The sequence below is a fragment of the Hibiscus syriacus genome, unplaced genomic scaffold (genome assembly GCF_006381635.1).
Source record: "Hibiscus syriacus cultivar Baekdansim isolate YM2019G1 unplaced genomic scaffold, ASM638163v2 tig00014444_pilon, whole genome shotgun sequence".
Classification (NCBI taxonomy): Eukaryota; Viridiplantae; Streptophyta; class Magnoliopsida; order Malvales; family Malvaceae; genus Hibiscus; species Hibiscus syriacus.
Window position 1 is genome coordinate 2,117,742 of NW_024062326.1, and position 23,921 is coordinate 2,141,662.

Here is a 23,921-nt window from a genome sequence, read left to right on the forward strand (position 1 = left end):
CAAGATTAGAGATAAAAATTTCCACGTGAGTGTTTAGAATACCTAAGTCACCCTAGCTAATATGTTGATCCCAAGCAGTGCCAAGGTACTCCAATTGCTAACTGGGCACAAATGCCCCAAGTACTCACGATTAGTAAGTAGTGAGTTACGAGTCTCGAAGTACAGAGATCCATATGATTTCATCAGCATGCATTCGTGTATGAACAACAAGTGAATCAACTAAGTAAACCAAGCCTCGTCATTAGTTTCTTCGTGTGGTATACGAGCGTGAGTTATATACACCATATTTTAATAGGTAGCATGCCATAGTACCATAGATTCTAATACTTCAGATTAAAGGAGATCAAGTACGTTAAGCTACGTTTAACTAGCGTTAGCTGTCATAGAATAGTTTACTAATGATAGACGATGGTGATTGTCAGACGTAGAATCTCAGAATCCTTAGTGAGAGTGTGGTTGCTAGAGATCTCCACTTTGTGATGTATACTCTCCTAGAAGAGTCAGATATTGATAGTTTTGCTCTACAAGTGGCCGATTCCAGTAGTGAGCACCTTAGATGCTCGATTAGGTTAGTAAAGTGTATGTAAGTCGCAAGGTAAATGAAAAATAGTCAACTACCACTAATGAATATTGAATTAGAGTTGCACAACAGAAGCATAAAGATCGATGTTAACTGAGAATTATTATCATATCTTTAGCAGTTGGTATTGAGACAAATAAGTGTCGTAAGATCTTAGGGTATAACATGATGAGTTACCTATGTTTAGCAAGTAAAAGAGATTATTAGGTTACGTAGTGAATAAACTCGATTGAGTATGGTTAGCTAGAGAAGGATTTAGCAATAACAATGAATCATAGAGTAGCATTATCTTTATAGAATGTTTGAGCGTAAAGTATCAGATAGAAAGAATGTGATTTCTTTAACTTCGTGCTTCTCGAATGTTTCACTTGAAGTTCGGCATTGGTAACACCCTCAGAAAATCATAGATCGATTTTGTAAATTTTGAGCTACATGTCAGGTTTTGAGGACCTCTTCCTTTAGAATCAGATTTCATATGAGTTTAGGTGCTTCGAGGTTCCTAAGTGTTTTACCCAAGGATGTGTAGTTGTTTGAATTGAATAAATTTTGGGGATGAAATTTCTTTTAAGGATGGGAGAGTTGTGACACAACAAATTTCAGGCTAGTAGTTTCGAGTTTACCCGAGAGGTAAGTGGACCTCGTGAAATTCATAAGTAAAATCGTTGGTCTTAATTGGGTTTGGATTGGCCTAATTAGCCATAAAAACGGGATTATTAAATATAAGATAAAATGCAAAGGACTAAAAGTGTAATTATACCTTTGATGAAAATACAAGCTGATTTTTGGGATTTTATTTGTGTTTGGACGTGGGCTTTTTTTTTAAATAGAAAAGAGCTATCTTTTTATTTTTTTTATTTCTCTTCTTCACTCCTCTATAAGTTCCATAGATCAAAGGGGAAGGAAAGATCAATTTTCTTCACTTATACTTCAAATTCATCCTCAGTCCTTCCTATAATTTTCTTGGTATTAAGGGAATTTTGGGTTTTCTTGTTTGGCTAAAGAAAGAGTAAGAGATCAACGAAGTTCAAAAAGGAAAGTGATTGCTAGCTAAAGGAACTTCATTTCATGATTCAATCATCAATGGTATTTCTAATCTTTTGGAGTATTAAGCTTTCATAATATCATAACCATTTTTTCTAAAAAATTAAATTTAAAAATCATTACGACTTTATCTTGGGAAATCGAGATTTTAACAAATAAAGAGTTGCCATCAACCTTTGGGTTAGGTAGGTAGAATACCTTAAAATATCTTTTTAATTGTTTTAAGAAAAATTATTTTAAAGACAAAAATTGGTCTACATTTACCAAAGATTCACTTTTAAGGGCTTGGGAGTCGATTACGTGTGGGGAAGGGTGAACACCCCCACAACGCCCAAAATTAGTACTAATAGCTTATATGTCGTCATTGAAGTAGAATTTGCAATTTTGAGTCAAAACTTAAAATATGATCTTTTTTACTAAAATTTATTACTTAACTGCAAGTTCGCTTTTCGTTTGAATATCATCGAATCACACTTCTCCTATAAAGTGTTGTTTTTCACGACCATTCTACGACGAGCGTTCTTAAAATATTTTCGAGCAAAATACTTAAAATTTTATCAAATATATAAATCGATGTTTTTATTAAAAAATTAAAATATACATGCATAAAAAATGTAATATATATATATACATAACAGTTAAAAATAAATTTATAAATATTTGTATGCAATATAAGATTTTAATATATATATGTAAGTAAAATGAATATGCTATATATGTACATAAGATATATATACTTATAAATATTATAATATAAGGATAGAATGAATTAAAAAAATGTATTGAAACTCGAAAGAAAAAGGGCTACCTTTGGATGCCTTAAAGCTCTTTTCAAAATCTGGCTAAATAAGGACGTTCAAAATCAAAGGGGCAATGTTATCTTCTTCCTATTTTTTTCAGTTTCTTCCTTCTTCTTTTTTTTGTTTCTTGCTATGGTTTTATTCCCCAAAAATGGTTATTGTCCCTCTTTTTATCTTCTTGCATGTTGATTTGATGAGGAAAGGGTATGACTACCCTATCCCAAGACTTGACAATCCCATATCTTTTCGGGATTTCATTTTACAATAAATTTTATATTTTTGACTGATTTTGTCCCTTTTTGTTTGACTAATTTGTGATGGATGGCTGAAACAGTTGTGGTATCAGAGTGATGGGAACGAATGATAGAGGTGGCAATGATGGGAGATACTCAGCCTAGGTGACAACGACGGTAGTGGGGGAAGCTAGGGTTCAAAAACCCTAAAAATGTAATATAAATCATTAGATGGATCCAGATCTAACAGCTGGCATTGGGGCAACGCTTAAAGGGTTAGGGTAAAACCTTAGTTTCCTTCTCATTTGGGTTGTTGCATCAAGAACATATCCAACGGTTGGGAGTAAGGCAACTAGGGAGAAAATATATAAACCCTAGCTGCATTGGGTTACCATCCTTGGGCCTACTAATTTGTAATTGAGCCTAATTAAGTTGAGCTTTAATTGTGATATGATTCTATTTTGTTGGGCCACCGACTTGTTTGTAGTTTGGATCCCTTGTGAGCTTGCTTATTGGATTGATCTTGTAATATAATTGGGCCTTTCAATACATATAAACAAATGTTAGTATTATTTATTATGTTTTTTATAAATTATATATATTGTACCCTACCAAAATTTACACAAATATATTTATACGATTTAATTAAAATTAATATAAAAAAAATATTGAAACAAGCTAAACTTTAAACGTACACACATATTTAATTACGATACTAATATACCTATAACCTATGTACAAAAGTTTAATTATATCACAATTAACAATAACCATAGAATATTATAAAAAATTGATACTAGTCCCAGACAAAATTAGTGTTAACAATTTCCCCTTTTTCTCCATTGTCGTTGACAGGAATGGGACAAAGACCAAAGGCATTATTTTGTCCAGTTTCGATGGTTGCTATTAATCCGGTGATGATCTCACTCTTTCTCCTGAAAGACGTTGAGTCGTGGAATGATCTTGCTCCTTCTTTTGAAGGACTCTAAGTCATAATTTGGGGTGATCACTCCTTTTGTTGAAGGATGCTGAATCTAGTGACGATCTTACTATTTTATCTAAAAGACACAGAGTTGTGGAACGATCTTACTCCTTCATCTGAAGGATCCTAAGTCGTAATTCGAGGTGATCCAGTCTTTTTGCTATAGGATGTTGAATATGGTGATGATCTCACTTTTTCCTTTGAAAGACGTGGAGTCATGGAATGATCTTACTCTTTCCTCTGAAGGATGCTAAGTCGTGATTCTAGGTGATCCACTATTGAGATGGGTTTAATAGATCCTGTTTGAAAGGGTCATATGACAAGATTCTATATGTGTTACATGCAATATGTCCTAAAGACAGTCTAATGCAATTCGATATGATGAATGCTCGAGGCATTTTAATCCGATTTAATCCAAAAAAATTAAGACTTTATCGCCTTTGGGGATTATTTTCTGTTATAGCATATGGGATTCCTTTAATTTCTTGTGTTATGTGGTTTTGCTCCTGTACTATCAAAACTTAGCCACAACAACCACTCGACCTATCACTGCTTCTAAATTTGTCCAAGAACCGTTCTCCTTTTAAAGGTTGACACTTCTTGAAATGATTTAACTGATTGAGATCATACCTGGTATATATCCTTATTTCAATTTAATTCGAAGGTGGGGTCATGCCAAGAATGCTTTTATTTTGATGGATTTCCATATAAAACTTGGATAGAGTGAGACCAATTTTGTTCTAATTCTGATCCCTTATAACGACCTACTGAGGGGAGTCATCCATTTTTTCTTTTCGACAAACACTTCTTTTAAAATCTCTATATCCCTAAACTCTTCTCAAAATAAGGCATAATATCTTTTTATGTAGAAAACTATTATTAATCAATATTTATATGCATGATGCTTATGAAAAAAAGTAATAAAATATAATTAAATGATTTTATTAACAAAATATAAGGAAGTGAAATTTTTTGGGTCAAGTTTCTTTCAAAGAAAGGAAACATTGCAAAATGGGAAAAAAACCAAGTACCCATGATATCAAAAGCAGGAACCCTTCTATCTTCTCACCCGTAGTCTTTTTCGAAGATTAACATGTGTCTAGAGTATTCATATCATACTAAAGATATATGAGTATGAGAACCTATCCCTTAATTGTCAGGCTTCCAAGGGAATCCACCATTCATTAGCCTAATCCTGAATATTCAAGCCGTCCTTTGCGGATTTTTGGCTCGAATCCTCCTTTGGGTTTAAGATGCCCATTTTTGGGTTTTCATCTTGAACCCTCCTCATTTTTTTCTTCTTTTTTCATTTTTATTATCTTTTTTCTTTCTTTTTTTCTTCATGTGTAGTATCATTTGACTAAATCATAATTCATAGAATTAGGCAACTCATTTCCTCCACTTTAGTCAAAATCAGAGCTCCTTCAAAAAAGACATTTTCACAACGTAAGTACCTTTCCAATTTGGCATCCATTTCCCTTGAAAGTCTTTTTGCATAGGAAGAATCTATTTTAGGACCAGATCTCCCTCGTGAAATTCTCAGGGTCTGACCTTCTTGTCATATACTCGCATAATTCTCTTTTGGTATATTTGGCCATGACAAATGACTCTCAATATCTTTTCTTCAATTAAAGTTAACTGATCGAACCTATTCTAGACCCAATCAGCCTCCTCTAATTTTAGCACCATGAGTACTCTCATAGAAGGGATTTCCACTTCAATGGGTAAAACTACTTCCATCCCATAAACTAGTAGGAATGTCATTGCCCCTGTCGATGTGCTGATAAAAGTGCGATAAGCTAGTAGAGCAAAGGAAAACTTTTCATGCCATTACCTATATATCTTAGTTGTCTTCGTAATAATCCTTTTGATATTTTTATTTGCTACCTCTACTACCTCATTCATTCTCAGGTTGTAAGGAGTTGAGTTATGATGTTTGATTTTGAACTTTGTGCAGATTCCAACCTTCCAATCATTGTTCAAATTCAAAGAATTACTTGAAATAATCCTTTCTAGGGTTCCATATTTGCAAATAATCTCTTTATTCAAAAATCTATAAACTACCTCCTTTGTAACACTAGCATAAGATGCAAGTTTGACCCACTTGGTGAAGTAATCTATGGCCAAAAAGATGAAACAGTGCCCATTAGAAGCCTTTGATGTGACTGGTTCGATGACGTCCGTGCCCCACATTGAGAATGGACAGGGTGCAATCATTACATGGAGTGGTGAATGAGGCACATGCATTTTATCACCATAAATCTGAAATTTGTGACATTTGCGAGCATAATTAATACAATCCCCGTCCATTGTAGACCATCAACCTAAGATGGTCAAAAATCATATAAGCTTTTATACTTGATTTTAATAATCACTCATGCTTTAGAATTAATCTACAACATCAATAACATAAAATCTTCCATTAAATCTTCAAAATCAAACATGTTCTTCAACCACCCAATTCATGAATCTCAACTTCTAAGCATGATTTCCATGTAATTTTTTTACCAAATGATAGAGAATTTCAGGAGGATTAATTCTCTATCTAGTAGCTTAATCCATAAATCAATCAAATAAGCTTGAATATAAAATAAAAAAAATTCTTACCATAACAGCTATGGAGTTTCGGCCAAAGCTTAGATAAGAGTTGAAATTTCTTTGTTTGTTTCTTGTAATTATCAATTAAAACACTTGGAACTATTCTAATATAATTGAATTTAAAATTCAATTAATGAGAAATTCAAATTTCACCCTTAATGAATCTTGATAATTACCATTTACCATTGGAATATCTTCCATTAAAATATCCCACAATCAACGATGAACCAAATAAATGTTGACTTTCCACTTTAGTCGTGCAATTTTCAAAAATTATAATTTAGTCACTAAATTTTCCAATTTTGGCTAAATAGGGAAAAATTAACTTCAATTTCATTGATCCACATTGAATTTCACTATTCTAAAATATGAAAATATTATTTCTAACATGAATCTAGCATCTTTCAAATTTTTGTAAAATTTTGGTTCGATCCGATTATTCGATTTTTTATCGGACTTTACTGCCTAATAACTTTTAATACAATCCCCGAAACAAAATTCTAATTCCCACAAAAACTTTTTATTTCAGGATAAACTATTCATTTACAGACCAAAATATATAACTTTTGAAAATATATTTTTGGTCCCTAAACTTTTATAAAGTTTACATTTTAGCCACTAAACTTTCAAAACTTGTATTTTGGTCACTATCCAAAATTTAGGGTATTACATGTCGGCTATTACCGGATATTAGAAAAGAATTCTTTTATGATTGTTTCCCCTCTGACCAAGCTTTTAAGGAAGAATATACCTATTTTTGGGACATAGAAATGTCACGAAAGCTTTCAAACGCTAAAGAAGATTTTAATAGAAGTACCCATGCTAGTACAATTGGAGTCAGATAAAGATTATGTGATTTATAGTAATACATATCATAATGGCTTGGGACGTGTGCTTATACAAGAAGATAAGGTTGGGGCCTATGCTTCGAGACAATTGAAGATGCATGAGAGAATTTATCTTACTCATGATTTGGAATTAACATTAATGGTGTTTGCTTTAAAAATTTGGTGCCATTATTTATATGGAGAATGGTGTTATATTTACACAGATCATAAAAGTATAAAGTACTTGTTGACTCAAAAGGAGGAACTTGATACAGAGAAGATGGATTAAGCTTCTCAAGGATTATGATGTGATTATCGATTATCATCTAGGGAAGGCTAATGTTGTAGCTAATGCACTTAGCCGAAATACTTTTTCACCTTTGTATTCTTTGGATGCTTGACTATCTTTAAAGGAAGATGGTACCTTGGTAGTTGAATTAAAATTAAAACCTCTGTTGTTAGATCAGATAAAAGATCTACTAAGAAAAGATGAAAAGTGTTTGGTAATGATTGAACAAGTGGAAAAAGGGGAGAAAATATTTTAAAGTTAAGAATGATGGATGTTTGTACTACCTAGAAAGAATTTGTATTCCAAATGATGAAGAATTAAAGAAATATATTCTTTCAGATGCACATTATAGTCATTGACTATGCATCCATGTGGGAACAAGATGTACCAAGATTTAAAGAGTCGGTATTGGTGGCCTGGTATGAAAAGAGCTATTACTGAGTTCGTGGCAAAGTGACTAGCATGTCAACAAGTGAAAGTTGAACATTAAGTTCCTTCAAGATTGTTGCAACCGATTTCCATTCCTGAGTGGAAGTGGGAACGAGTTACCATGGACTTTGTTACAAGGCTACCTTTGACACCCAATAAGAAATACTTAATTTGGGTGATCATTGACAAATTAATCAAGACTGCTCATTTTATCCCAGTTCGAACAGACTATTCGATAGACAAGTATACTAAGTTGAATATAAAAAGAGATAGTTCAGCTTCATCGTGTGTCTGTTTCGATAGTATCTGACAGAGATCCAACGTTCACTTCAAGATTTAGGAAGTCTTTACATAAAGCCTTGGGTACTCGATTGAATATTAGTACAACTTTTCATCCACAAACAGATGGACAGTTTCAGTGAACTATTCAAGTTTTGGAGGATATGATAAGGGTTTGTGTAATTGAATTCAAGGGATCATGGGAGAAATATTTGCCTTTAGCAGAGTTTGCCTACAAAAATAGTAATCAATTGAGCATTAAGATGGCTCTGTATGAAGCCTTATATAGGAGGAAGCGTCGAACACCATTAAATTGGTTCGAACTAAAAGATCGAGATCTAATTGGTCCTGACATGATGAAAGAAATGGAAGACAAAGTGAAAATTATTCAAGATAATCTCAATATAGCTTCAGATAGGTAGAAATCATACTCAAATTTGAAGAGGAAAAAGATTGAATATCAAGTCAGTGATAAAGTATTTCTTAAAGTATCATCGTGGAAAAAGGTTATGTGATTTGGGCATAAAGGAAAACTAAGTCCAAGATTTATTGGCTCGTATGAGATTATAAAAAGAGTTTGTCCAGTGGCTTATCAATTAGCATTACTTTTAGTAATGGACATGATTCATAATGTATTTCATGTATCAATGCTTAGGAAGTATCGATCGGATCCTTCACATGTGATCAAACCAGACGAAATCAAAATTCAACCGAACTTGTCATATGAAGAAGAACCAGTGAGGATTTTAGCTCTTGGATTTAAAGAACTAACGAAAAAGACAATTCTACTCATAAAAAGTTCTTTGGCAAAATCATAAAGTTGAGGAAACTACCTAAGAACGAGAAAAAGACATGAAAAAATAATTTCCTCATCTTTTTGCATCAGGTATGAAAATGTGTATGGTAAATTCGAGGAATAATTTTCTTTAAGGGGGAGAATTGTAATACCCCAAATTTTGGTTAGTGAACAAAATGTAAGTTTTGAAAGGTTAGTAGCTAAAGTATAAACTTTGTAAAGTTTAGGGACCAAAAATGTATTTTTTAAAGTTATATATTTTGGATTGTAAATGAATAGTTTATTAATAAATTTATGTTTTCGTGGGAATCAGACTTTTGATTTGAGATTTGTATTAAAATCTATAAAAGTAGTAAAGTCTACTAAGAATTCAGATAAATAGATTGAACCAAAATTTCACGAAATTTTGAAAGATGATATAAAAAGGCCAAAAATATTATTCGCATAATTTAGAACAATGAAATTTAAAATGGATCAATGGATTTAAGGGCGATTTTCCATGTTAAACCGAAATTGGGAACTTTAGTGACTAAATTGCAATTTTCAAATATTTAAAGGGAAAATGTGGAAAGTATACTTTTATTTGTTCATATTTGACTTTTGAATATTAAATTAGAATATATTATGGTGGCATAGTGGAAATTATTAGGAATTTTAAAGGATAAGGTTGGAATATCTCATTAAATAAATTTTAAATTCAATTATATTATTATAATTAAGACATGTGTATCAAGGAAATTTTGTAGAGAAATCAAGAGAAATAAGCTTTTTCTTCTTCAAGCTACTGTAAACCTCCATAGTTAAAGAGGTAAGGATTTTCAAGTTCATGTTTAAGCTTATTTGATTGATTTTTCGATTAAGCTATTAGATAAAGAATTAATCTAATTGAAATTCTCTATCAATTGGTGTAAAAAATTCATGGAAAACATGATTGGATGATGATATTCATGATTAGGGTTCATGAAGAACATGTTAGATTTTGAAGAATTAAAGCTTGGTTTTTATGTTATTGATGTTATAGATTAATTTCCAAGCATGTGAGATAATTAAAATCATCTAGGAAAGCATATATTAAATTCAGCCAAGCTAGGGTTATGAGGAATTGATTGAATTTGGATTGAATTTGATGTTAGGATGATTGGAATTTCATGAATTTGATCATTGGAGCTTGAATTCATGCTTGAAATTGAATGAAAAGTATGCCCTAGTGTTCTTGATAGGTTCGACCAAGCGAAGAAAATTAAGAGAAAAAAATTCAAAAATTTTCTATATTCTATAATTGATATTAGATTGATTATACATGCTTTGGAGATTGAATTAGATCAATTTATAACCTTAAGATAGTAAAAGGACTATTTTGAAAGTTTTAAAAATTATGAGACATTGATGTGTAATTGTTTAATTATGAGTATTCAATGCTGGAAATTAATGTTTAGATGCTGAATTTGAAGTTTGAATATTGTTTTGGATCAAATTACAAGATTTGAGAAAAGTTGGTGGCTAATGTGAATGGATTAGGAAATTGGGGATTTAATTACAATTTTGCAAATGTGAAGGTTTTAGATTGAGTATATTATTACAATGATGGAAATTTTGAGTATTGGTTTTCAATTGAGAAAAATGTTAAAGGATCATTACGAATTAATTGGAAAATTTAGTGTGAATTCTAAAACAATTCATTCATTGTGACTTAAATGTAAAGTTTATGAAAGTTGAGTGGTTACTGATGAAAATGAATATTTATGGAATTGAAGTGTTATTTTGGAAATGTTAAAGTTTTTATAGATCAGTGAAGTGACTTTTATATCGATTAAGTATCGATTATATTTTATGGGATTTTTATTATTGGATTTAGATTATGTTAGTATAATACTAACATATAATTTGAACCTTGTGTTGTTTATGTGATGATGTCTAACCTACGATAAATCTTGAGATCCAAGTGAATCGAAAGCAAAAGACAAAGTAAAAGAATAAAATGATATTGTTATAAAAGGTTCAATAGTAAGGCAAAGGTGAGTGCATTTTATTTATTTAATTATATTGATTGAGGAATACTTGCAATAAGTCAACCTCGAATGATTTTTAAAGAATGGTTTGAATCAAATTATGGAATATTTCCATAATGTTTATGGAAATGTTTTATGAATTATTTTAGGGTATGAACTGGCCAATGCACTGGTTTTGATAAATGATGTTTGAAAATGTTACTGATTGGATATGTGAATATATAAATGATATGATTTTATCGTAAAGTCCATTGTATGTTGCTTGGAGAGTCTTAGGTACAATTGGCATGCCATGAGGTGGAGTGATCATTATTTACTGATACTGATAAAGTACATTCATGTACATTAGGTGTGGGACCGTTGGTGCAAGTTAATTGAGGCACTTATTGCGGACACTCATCTGACACACATCCTCTTATTTCTCTTAGATATACATTGGACTATGAAATTGAAATGCGAAAGTACTTAATATGTGATTGAATGGAAATGAATAATTATCAATTATTTGTGATTTGATATTGTTTGTCATGATTTTATAAAAATCATGAAATATTGATTTTTCAGGTTTATTGATGAGGAAAATGGCTTATTTAAGTAGATTTGGAAATTCAAGCATTTTATTTGATTAATTATATTTTTTTGAATTATTATGTTGTTTTTATATTTTATCTCACCTCTATTTTTTTATAATGTCTCACTAAGTTATACTTAGTGTGTGATAATGTCCATGCATATATAAAGATGTGAAGTGAGGAGCATTGTGAGCATTTGATATGATCCCGATTTTGTGTTCCGAGTCATATATGTATGTGCCTGATCGTGATTCTAGTAAGAACTTCATAGTGCTTTGATTGAAGACTAAAAATGCACAAACAATGAATAAGTAGGGAAAAATATATATAAATATGTATATGAAAGAAATGGAAATGATAGAATAGAGTTGAAGTGGATTGTAATTGATAGAAGTGTGATGGTGATAGTGGTTGAATGTATGTAATGAAAATGGTGAAGGATTACTGTAATTTGGAGTGGAAAATGATAGAAATTCAAAAGATGGATTGTGACCCACTAGCTATTGGATCTAGGAACCAACAATATAAATGTGTGGTTTTGAAGTAGAAGAGGGTGAAACGTGGCCCAGTAGCTATAGATGAGCTAGGAACCAACGTTATATTCAAGTGGAATGGCTGAAGACTACAAGACAAGTCTTGAAGTCGATAAAATTCTACAAAAGAATAAGAATAAAATCAAAACTTTCAAAGGATATCTATATATGTCAAAAGTTATGTTTACAACGCAATGAATGTTCCTATTTATAGTGTTGATAGGCACCATGTGAAAATGAAAGGTTTTACAAAAAAAAGAATGAATGAAGGTTCATCTTAATGCACTTGAATGAGCTTAAATGACTTGTTCTTTCTTATATAAAAGCTTGGATGAATATTCTAGACTATTTGGTGATGAATCTAGACATTTATAAGATGAATTTAGCATCATTTTCATCCGAAATGAGGGGTGGCTCTTGGGCTGCCTTGCTTTGCTTGCAAATGAATGAATGGAGGATGAATGTGGACATCCTACACGTCCAAATCAGCTTGTCTCTTCAAACTCCATGCTGATTTTATCATTTAATTTGGTGATTAAATGAAATAAAATTAAATGAAATAAAATCAGCCTTCATTGCTTGTTCCCTTGAAGAATATGGAAAACCCTTGAAATTGGATGAATAATTCAGCCTTGAATGCCTTGAATGTGTGAATAAAGATGGCCTTGATTGGATGAATAAAATCATATTTGAATTGCCTTGAATATGTGAATAAAGAAGGCCTTCAATTATTTGTCTCTTGGTTGAAGATGAAAAGAATCCTCCTTGGTTCAATATTTATCCAAATCATCCATGCATAAAATTCCCGTAATGAAAATTACAACCTGCACTATCTTCGGTAAATCAATCATATCTCAAGCTTCCGATATCAGATTGAGGTGATTAAAAAGGAGTTATAAAGATAATAGATAAAGGTATAATATCCAATTCATTTCTTTACATAAACACATTTGTATTGCATCCAAAATTGGAAGACATTCTGAACTATATTTTTGCATCTGTTGAGACTGTTCAACTTCCCCCATGCACCTAGACACAAAAATAGAAATTGTTCATGCTAAAATGAAATGAGAATTAAACATGTCCTGCAAACATTAAAGTAGCTAGTTTAATAAATTGACTAGCTTTATTGAATCAACCAACATACTTAAATGAAGTAGTTAGCTTAAAGGAACTAATGCCTTAATGAACTACATGATTATATTAAAGAAACTAAATGCATTATTGAACTACATGCTAAAATGAACCTAATTAAAGTACATGCTTGAATGAGGCAGCATGCTTATTTATTCATGCAATTTAATGTCATGCAACTAATAAACTCATGCAAATTCATGCTAAGTAAAAATCATGCAAGGAATGATATCATGTGATAAATATAGCCTAAGAGGCAAATGCAGACTTATGATAAGATATAGTGCATAAATGAGAAAGTAAAGGATGAAGTAAGCAGAACTCCCTTAGAATCAGTCTTGCTGAACTTTAATGATTTGATCAGATCAAAAATAAAGGTGGGGCTGATTAGGATTACATCAACATCTTTTTGGGAATTATACCAACCTGCAGTATCAGTAAGACATCGATGATGTTATTTTAGCTTTTTAGTGGCATGTATATTATGATTGTTTGGTTGCTCTGATTGTAACACCCCAAAGTCCGGGTTAGTAGTTTCAGGTTTACCCGAGAGGTAAGTGGAGCCCATAAAATTTATATTTTAAGCCATTGGACCGAGTTGGGTTTAATTGGGTTGAGTTCGTAGCCCAATTAACCAAAAAAATGAGATTTTCAAATTATAGGAAAATAAGGAAGGACCAATTATGCAATTTTCCCATTTTACAAAAGATGAGCCTATTTATTTCTTTTATGCTCTTTTTCCCCACCATTTCTTCATCTTCCTTTTTCTTCCTCTTTTTCCTCTCCAAATGATAAAGGTTAAAGGTAAGATTTTAATCATTTTTCATATTTCCAATCAACTTTTAACCTTTCAAAAGTGGTGTTTTAAGGATTAAATCAGTGGGTTTTAATTTTGCAAGAGAAAAGTGGGACTTTTCATCAAAATACCAAGGAAAAAGTTTGGCTAACACCAAGGTAATGTATTTCTAATCCTTTAGAGTATTAAGTTTTACTAAATTTTGAGGATTTGGCTAAGATTTGAGTATTTAAGAATTTTAGGGTTTTTATTTAATCTCAAGATCAACTCACGTTTTAAAGGCTTAGAAGACATTTTTAGGCTACGTTAAGACCTTAGTTAACTCCCTAAAGCTTTAGCACATGATTAGGAACCAAAATATGGCCTTTAAGATGATTTTGGACAATTTTTTGAGCCTAAAATAACCATTTCAAGGCTTGAGTATCGATATTGGGATAAATAATATCGATACTGGATGAAATGGGGAAATTAGGGATTTGAGCCTGCAGTATCAATACTTAGGGTGACAGTATCGATACAGGGCCTCAATTTCAGAAACAAAATGCATTTTTGTACCGATACTCATAGAGGTATCGATACTTAATCCTAGGGTATCGATATTACAAGTAGAATATTGATACTACTCACTTTGGATGTTCAGGTTTGACCTGATTAAGGCTTGTAAGAGCTAAGAATGATCTGTAATAGTAAAAATAAGTCTGTGAGGGACCTAAATGACTAAAGATACATAGAAACTCTCATGGTAGCGAGTTACAACAAAGGTAACCATTCTAAGCGGTATACATCGAAGTATCTTTAGTCAAGCACATTTACGGATAGTGAAAATGATGATTTTTAGAGGAGATGTACTGACCAACAGAATAATGATTCAGAAAAAGCGGAGAGCGTAGGCTTTGAGAACGTCAATGAACTTAGGAGGTGTAAGCCATCCTTTTTATTCGAGAGGTATTGAAAGGAAGTTCAATGAGGGCGATTAGAGTGTTGCTACCCATTGTTGAACTCTAGTCAGGCATTGGGCTAACGGATAGTACAATCAGTGAACAACAACCTTAGAAATAATCATAAAACCTTTGAGAACACGTGGAGACTTCGCTAGAGGTAGAGAATGAGTAAATACCCTTTAGTAATGAGCGACCAGAGTGGACTAGTGTAGTAAACAATAGTAGTAGTAGACCAATAAGCCTTCGCGTAATGTTCTGCTTAGAAAACGAGCAAGATATCATCTAGTAGAAGGATGACCTCACTGTAAGGGGTCCATTTATGCTAGGGTATGCCCAGGTTACCTTACTTGCTCTAATGGGGCATGGTCAGTGTTCGTAGTACTTGTGGAGCTATTGAGGGCGCGAGGCCCGAATAGTCACGAGAAGTCAGTTAGTATGTCAGTGTCATGTGGCCTCTGTGCCTTAGGAATGTATGTATAGTCACATCAATCCAATTCAGGTGGTCACAATTGTCTAGTGGTATAGGATATATGAGAACAACTTAAGAAAGTACACGAGGCGCTTTTGCGGTTGACTATGCGTTGAGGCATTAACACTCATGAGGGGTGGACTGGCAGGTGTGATGTCCTTATCCGGATACACCACATTAAGTGTACGAGGCACTTTGATGGCTAATTTGGGCATGAGGCCTAACACTCACGAGGGGTAGGTTAGTCAGACATGATATCTGTAGTTGCTAGTGTTTGATGGCTTTTTGAGGCCAGATACTAGTCATCATTGCATATATATAGTACAAAGTCGAGTTAGAATTGCATTTAGATAATGCAAAGCAGCGGCAGACAATTTGAGTAGAGACTCGATAGAAGCGTGTTTATGGCGAGGCACTTTTCCTAAGACTAAGGGAAGCGTGAGACCCCTATTTCATTGGCACACCAGTTAAGCTTTAAGTAAGTAGTACTTGATCAAGATAATGTATGTTCCTATTGTTTAGTACCTAATCTTTAGCACAATTATGTTTATAAGATCTTAATGTTGATATAGATTATCAATTATATTGTTGGCCTTTATAAGCTCAGCCTTCAAATATTTTTCGTTGGCAGATTAGTAGTTGAAGTAGTTCGAAGAGCACCGTCTCAAAATGACTTCTAACATCTCCTTTAGAGTATTGTACTGTAGTTTTAGTGGGGCATGTGAATTCAGAGAACCTTACTTATGTATTTATTTTATCGAATAGTGAGATGTATTATTTTGAATTTAAATTATGTGTCATAGAGCTCTGATTTGTAAATTTTTTCAAATAACTATTTTATATGTTGTATGATACCATTGAGTAAGTTAAAAAAAAAAAGCAGGTTTTGGAAACCAGGGGTCGCCTCGATAGCCCAATGTGACATTTTAGGCCCAATCGGGTCTAGGGTGTTATACTGATAGATTAGTTAAAAAGGTCTGTAATAGTAAATTAGAACTATTTTAATTATGATTAGAATTAATTATGCCTAATATTATATATGAATAGTATCGAATAATATTATGTTTTAAAAGTTAACTGATTGATTTTAAAATTAGGTAGTTTTATATATGTTATGAAACAATATTGAATTGCCTAGTTGCTGCCTAAAATCGGTTTTAAATTGAAATATTATTTTTATGATCTTATGTGATTAACTAAATTGATTTTTAATCGTTAAATTGAAATTTTAAAATGGAGCAAAAATTTTACGGGTTTTTGTGTAAGCAATGTTAAAAGTGAATAGTGTGACATCTTTAACTCATATTTAAGAATGTATACGGGTTAAGAGTGTTACAATGGGTTCAAAAATGGCATGCCTATGTAATCTCTTTATTCACTGCAACACCCATTCTGCATAATGCATCTCCAAATTAAAATTTATCTTCCCTTGTTACGTTAGACGATGACAGACGTCCAAGTCTGGGGGTGGTAGCAAAATCGTTTGGACATAGTTAAATTACCGCAACATGCGATCAACAGGATGCCACTCGATGATCTCATAGACTATCAACGGGACCGCCAACATCCAAACGTGCGAACTGAGATCTATTTCAGCTGGAGTACACGATCTAATAGCATCATCACTATACGATGTTCACACGAGCTACACATATATTTTTAAACTAAATTAGCTAAAATCGAATCGAAAATTGATATTTAATTTACAAAAAATTATAATATCGATTACCTCGTCTGTCATCTTATCGATCGACAATCTAAAATCATGCAAAGTTCTTAGTAGGTGCGTGTGAGTTAGTGTGACAGTCTACCTATCATTCATATAATAAAATATAATTATTTTTAAAACTATAAAAATATAGTAATTTAAATATATAAACGTAGCTTATTTTTAATTACATCCGAAGTAGTGAAAATTCAAATGGGGTCGGTTGCGTAGGAATCGATTGTAAAAACGACATTTGAAACTATGCCCATGATTGTAACAACATCAAAAAGCCTCCAATTACTTGTTTGTCCAAATCAACAGTTTTACTTAGCTTCCGGAACAAAGGCCAACACTATCAATCCCCAACTCATATTTTTAGCATCCCACAAAACGCGTAGATGATACAACTACATCAGATGCACTTTGTTTCGGGATTTGTCAAGGATCAAGATCCCCAAATAACTTGTAAAGTATGAGCACCAATAAATAGCTGCAAAATAAAGATGGTGCGAATAAATTAAAAAGTTATCGTAAAAAAATTACAATAACATAAACTAAAATAAAATTTTAATATAATAAATAAATAACCTAAAATAAATAAACATAGATTTCAAAAATTATCGTAAAAAAATTACAATAACATAAACTAAACTAAAGTTTTAATATAATAAATAAATAACCTAAAATAAATAAACATAGATTTCAAAAATTACATGTTTAATTTATGGAGCAGCATTGGCGGGTAGCTCCAAAAAGTTGTGTCCAAAAATTTAATGTAGATATTCCCTTCATCCATATCGTCACTTGTCACAGTAAGTCCGAGCAGTTCCTCACACAAGCCGCTCCAGTGCCCATGGGTAATACCAGTAATAGGATTTCCGTCAACAGGCATACCAAGATTGAATGTGTCATCTTCAAGGGTAATAGTCACCTCCCCAAAAGGAAAATGAAACGTGTGTATCTCCAGTCTCCACCGTTCCAACAATGCGTTTATCAATGGAAGATGCAACTTTGTACAACCAATTAAAGTTCTAACGTAATCAAAACCGACTTCGTGCAAATATGGAATAATATCAACATGAGTGCTTGGAAAACGATTGATAAAACACGTCAACGAACGTTCGTACCGCTTCAAATAAATAAATTATTCGAAATAAATAAATAAATTATTCTAAATAAATAAATAATTCAAAGTAAAAAATAGAAAAAAATTACCTCCGGATTTGTCCACCAATAATGGCATACATGCCTACGATTAACCCTCAGTAATCCCGCTAAAATAATGTAAGAGAGAAAATATGTGAGAAATTCTTTTGAGAAATTGTGTGAGAATTTGGTTTTGGGGGCCCCATTTATAGCCATTGTTGCATCGTCCCCGAAGCGAGGTTAATGGTACCTCGTGTTCTATACAGCGCGAGGTTCGAGAATCATTTTAAATTTTAAAATTTAAATCTTCTATGAACGCGATAATTGGATGATATCTCACGAACCTCGCGTTTTGTGTAACGCGAGGTATTTAATATCAATATTAAATTGCACTAAGCGAAAAGTGCATCCATGTTGGACGTACCTCATGCCTTGTACAAAGCGAGGCATTTCCTCATTTCGTAGGACGCAGGTTAATCCTATAAGCACAATTTGAGAGGTATTTTTCTAATAAATTTGTTTAGGGGTACTCTTCAAAAAACATTATGGGGGGGGGGGGGATATATAAAAACGCCGTTCATTTTTGGGGGTGAAAAATCCCACAGGAATTCCAATATGCAAGTTCCCAATAGTAAAAAATTGGGTCCCCTACATGATATGAAAGTGTGAACAGCCGAGATTCTGTAAGAAAAAATTTTGACTTCATCAATTATTTGTCGGTGCAAATAGAACTTTATGTTTGATTAAAGAAGTTTCGTGTGTTGAAATGATTAATCCAGAACTTAGAGGAAGGGTTACAGACAATTGAGCAAGATGAAAGGGAGTACACTCTTGATGAAGAGGATGTTGAAGTTCAAAGTGTTATGATAAGGTGTGAGAGAAGAAAGAAAGATGCAAATATATCGGAGAAATGTTTGTCTCGTAGATACCCTCAACTGGGTTTCAGGGAAGCATTGGAAGAATAAGAAGTGAAACTCCATGATCCGTGCTGAGCTGCAAAAGTCAAGAAGCTTTAATGATTCTAAGCACATCTAATTGATGTCACTGAAAACGTTGTCAATGTGCTTCCGGGAAACAATGTTAATGCTTGTCAATGAACCAACTATGGTTTTCCTCGAATGAAAAAAAAAAAACTCAAGTGAATTTGCTTTATTTATTTTTTCTGCCAGGATATATGGGACAGGTACGAAAGCAATGCAAAATGTATCGACGCGAACCAATGTGAATCCCAATTGCAGGTTGATCTTTTCGATTGTTGCAGTGGCTAAGTGAGTTGCAAATGGTAGCTTCGGGTATTTTATATGAACCCCCACAGTTTCCCATTGTAATTCTCAATACTTGGTTTCAATTTTGTTACAGGCTTGAAGACATGCATGTATCCCTGAGGAGTGTTTTCGAGCATTATTAGTAGTTTCCAAAGGAAAAATATGTAAGTTTCAACCGATTAACTTGTTCAATTTGTAACATAAATTCCAAGTCTGATCCCAATTTGTTATACAGCTCGGAAGCAGGTTATCAGTAATTTAATGGCTTACTCCTCGATCTGTGGTGGTGGTGGTTACTCGTGTTTTGTGAAGATTAAATTGAGACAACTTCTTAACATCAAGGTACTTGAATTTTGGATTTATAATCGTATAATTAATTAGGGGTTTGAACTTCGACATTTACGAAAGAAACAAATTGGGTTGTAATAAATGCTTCCATAATTATTCTCTACAAAACTCGATCCAGAATAGTCAAACAATAGATTATATATAGGTGATCAAACAAAAATAGCTAGGCGATTGTAATCCTAATTTCCATTTCCGTTTCAGGGAGGATAATGCGATGACTTTATAACCCATCTCCTATGCTGCTGTTGCGCAATGGTACAGGAATGGCGTGAGATTGAAGCCAGAGGTAGTTGAGTGGCTATTTCTATTTCTTCTTAACCAGTATATTAAATCATTCTCCGATTTGAAGAGAGATGATTCCTCCACCAGATCAATACATGAAACCTTGAAGTCTCCTCAAAATACTCAACCGGAAAGCTGCCGCATCTACGACCGAGAAAGTACTCGCAGACATCCGACTCCACCTCCAATGGTTTCCATTTTATTTTTCTTAAAATCAATTAGAAGTAAAAATGATACAATGATGTTGAACATCTTAATTCCTATGATACGAATCGTTCAAGAAATCTTGTTGTAGCAAATTTTATTTTGTGTCAGCAATGGGATAGAACGCCCATAGTCTGTAGCTGAAAATCACACTAAGGAGTGGCAACAAGGGAAATAAGTAAGAAAATTATAGTCCTTTATTTTTTTTACTTGAAAAACAACTACAATACAACTCTATGGGATGGTGCATCATCATTCCCGAGCCAAAAGCGCCAACGGAACAGTTTCGATAACTTACTGAGTTCGGGCTTCTGCTTCAGCTGATCAAGATTCACTTGGCAAAGGGTATTGTAATTGTGCCTCAAGTGCGGTTGCACAACTCTCTCCTGAAAATGTCATGTAAGTTCTAACAATTAGGAGTAAAGTTGGTCATTTTCATAAACACAAAAGTTGGACAATGATCATACCTTGAAAACTTCAAACGGACAGAAATCAGTACCGTCACAACCCATTCATTAAAAAGGTAGTGTAAGGATTGGACTGCCATGAATATATTGACATAAGCACAAATAAATGGACCCTAAATTTTATAGAATTTTGACGTGCATGAATTTGCACAAAGAACAAAAGAAAAAAATGGTGAAACTTAAATTATGAAAATTAGTGGCAGGTGGACACTGTATTCAGTAAGATTTTTACATAATCATCAATCTTGCTGAATGAAGATGACAATAAAGTTTGACATTGTCCTAAATAGAAAAACAGAAAAAGAACATGTTTTACCTTTTACTGGTGAACTACTGATAAGAAACTATGAAATTAAATATATACTTACAGGCATTGGGATGGGATGCTCATTGTTGAGAACTCGGACAAAGTATTTGCCTGCAGAATTAGCCGGGCAACTGTATAAGACCAGCATATTATTCCCAGCAAAAGGTGCCACATTGCTGACTCTCCAATTTCTTTTCTGGGGAGGTTTAGGAGGGAAATCCAAATGCTCCTACTCCTGTATTCGTTGGAAATCTGCAATGATTAAATAAACAACAAAATATAACAAGCCTACATAGCTTCACATGATCGAGCCTATACGCAAACCAACATGGCCCTTCATGGATGCAGCAATTAAAGGCTAAAAGCACTTACCAGATCCTTCTAGGAAAAGCCCAAGTAAGCATGAAAAGGGAACCACTGTTTCTGCATGTGCAAACAGCAATCTTGCCTTCTCGTAATTGCCAGGAGAGAAGTCAAAGTTGAGAACAACCTTTTACCTTGTTCTTCAGCAGTCAATAATAGGAAGAAAATCGTATGTAATTATTTTAGGTTCAGCAAGCTCTGAAGATATCAAATATGATGACTGGACATATAATGCATAATAAATGAATGATGACAATCAATAGCAACAATAAGAATGTTCTTTGATTATTTTCTCCACTTTATAAATATAACTTGTTAACAAAAATGTAGACAGAAGTCAATTATGGTAATGCATATGCTGAGCTGTTATAATGTAATATTCGCAAATGCAGTTTGGCCCTGGCCAACGTTGGCCAACAATTCCAAATAACAAGAGAGAATCACTGCAGGATATAGAAAGAGGGCTCAAGACAATTCAAGGATACTCATTTACATAGATTTCTCACTTATAAAAAGTTTAGACAATCAGAACCAAAAAGTAACATTACCTTCTCTAGCCACAATTGCTTGGTCCATGGATTGAATTACATCTTTAAGCAGAGGTACTCCCATTCGATAATTTAAGGATTTACCGTAGTCCTTTAATATGAACACCTCTAAATCATCCGTCCACTCCAGCAGAGCCACCTAAATAATAGCTTTTACAGGTGAAAAATCATAAAGCATGCAAATATAATTTAATTAAACAACTACCGCTGAACAAGCATGAAAGATAAAAGGAATAAATCAGGTATCTTGTTTTAATTTTGGGTAAACTATACGAATAGTCCCCTTTGTTTTTTGCCTGATCGAATTTGGTCACTGGTTTAAAAAATAAGTGTGTTTGGTCCCTTATGTTATTGGTTCATTCAGTTTAAGTCCCCCAGCCGTTAACTTCCGTTAACCCATTAACAGAAGTCTGAGTTGGTAATTAAAAAAATAAAAAAATTCCAAAATGTTCCACGTGTAAAACCCAGATGTCCTCTTCTTCTTCTTCTTCTTATTCTTCTTCTATTAAAAGCAACTTCTTTCACTCTTTTGCTCACTTATTTTCCCATCCCTCCTTCCATTAACTACTTCACCATCTTCATCAACACTTTCCATTTCATGAACCCTGGCTTCATCTCATTTCTTCCCCGATTCAACTCGTAACTAAAACTTGATTTCCTTCACACCATCATTTTCGCATTCAATGGCAGCTCAGCTAGCATCAGCCATGCAAGGACCGTAGCAAATGCTTTCCAGAGCTGAGTTCAACCACCCACATGTTCAACCTAGAACCGAACGAAGTTTTATAGGGTGCTCTCCTTGGTGGATGCAAGGTTCAAAAAAACATTGAACTAGCTGAGGAAGCTAATAGACATCTTGCTCAACTCGATCCTCTTAATGATGGATACTACATTGTTTTATCTAATATCTATGCTGAAGCTGAAAGATGGGAAATGCAGTTAGAGTAAGGAAGCTAATGAAAAACTGTAGCGTGAAGACGACCCCGTGGTGTAGTTCGATCATGGTCGATGGAGTCATTCATGAATTTGTTGCTGGGGATGATACACATTCTCAAGATATTGAAATATTTGAAATTTGGGAAAAACTAGTGGATTACATGAAGCTAAGAGGATATAAGCCAAACACATTGGTTGTTCTATTGGACGTAGAAGAGAAAGGGAATAAGTTTCTATATGGCCACAGTGAAAAATTAGCACTCTATTTTGAACTGATAAACACACCTCCTGGATCGGTGATTAGGTTAAAACTCTGTGTTTATGAAGACTGCCATGCAGCTTTCAAATTGATATCATCAATTGTTAATAGGGAAATTGTTGTTCGTGACTGGAACCGTATCAATTGTTTCAAAGACGGTGCTTGCTCTTGCCAGGATTACCGGTAAGCAGTTCAAAAACATTATTATGAACTTTGTAACCTGCAAGAACTATGCATCCACCAAGGAGAGATCCCCATACAACTCGGTTAAGAAGAAGAAGTTGCTTAAGTGTTTTCTATTTTGTATTTATACACGTAGAGGGTCTGCAAACTGATGCATATTAGATTAAATATTCAAAAAATTGTCTAAAGCTTTAAGCAGCAAACTTAAAGAAGAAGTTGCTTTAATAAAGTCTTTTCTATTTTGTATTTATACACGTAGAGGTCTGCAAACTGAAGCATATTAGATTAAATATTCAAAAAAAGGTCTAAAGCTTTAAGCAGCAAACTTATCTCAAGGGCAATTATGAAAGTAATGAGGAAACTTGTCTGGGATGTTGGTTTTTTTCATTGCCCTAAATACCAAGGGTAATTATGAAAGTAATGAGGAATGAATATATCCTACCTGCAACAAAATGATTATTGGCGTTTTGTTTCCATGAAAGGGTAAAGAAGAGTGAAAATACCTCAGTTGGACTGAAAAGACTACAAGCTATCAGAAATCCAACATCACCAAGAATATAAAAATAAAATTTAATAGATCAAGTATTAGGAGTTTCT

The 23,921-nt window shown here is 33.3% G+C and overlaps 1 pseudogene; it reads left to right on the plus strand.

Moving 5' to 3' along the window:
• The window catches only part of LOC120207279, a 39,102-nt pseudogene extending 19,818 nt beyond the window's left edge, over positions 1–19,284 (plus strand).
• The last annotated feature ends 4,637 nt before the right edge of the window (positions 19,285–23,921 follow it).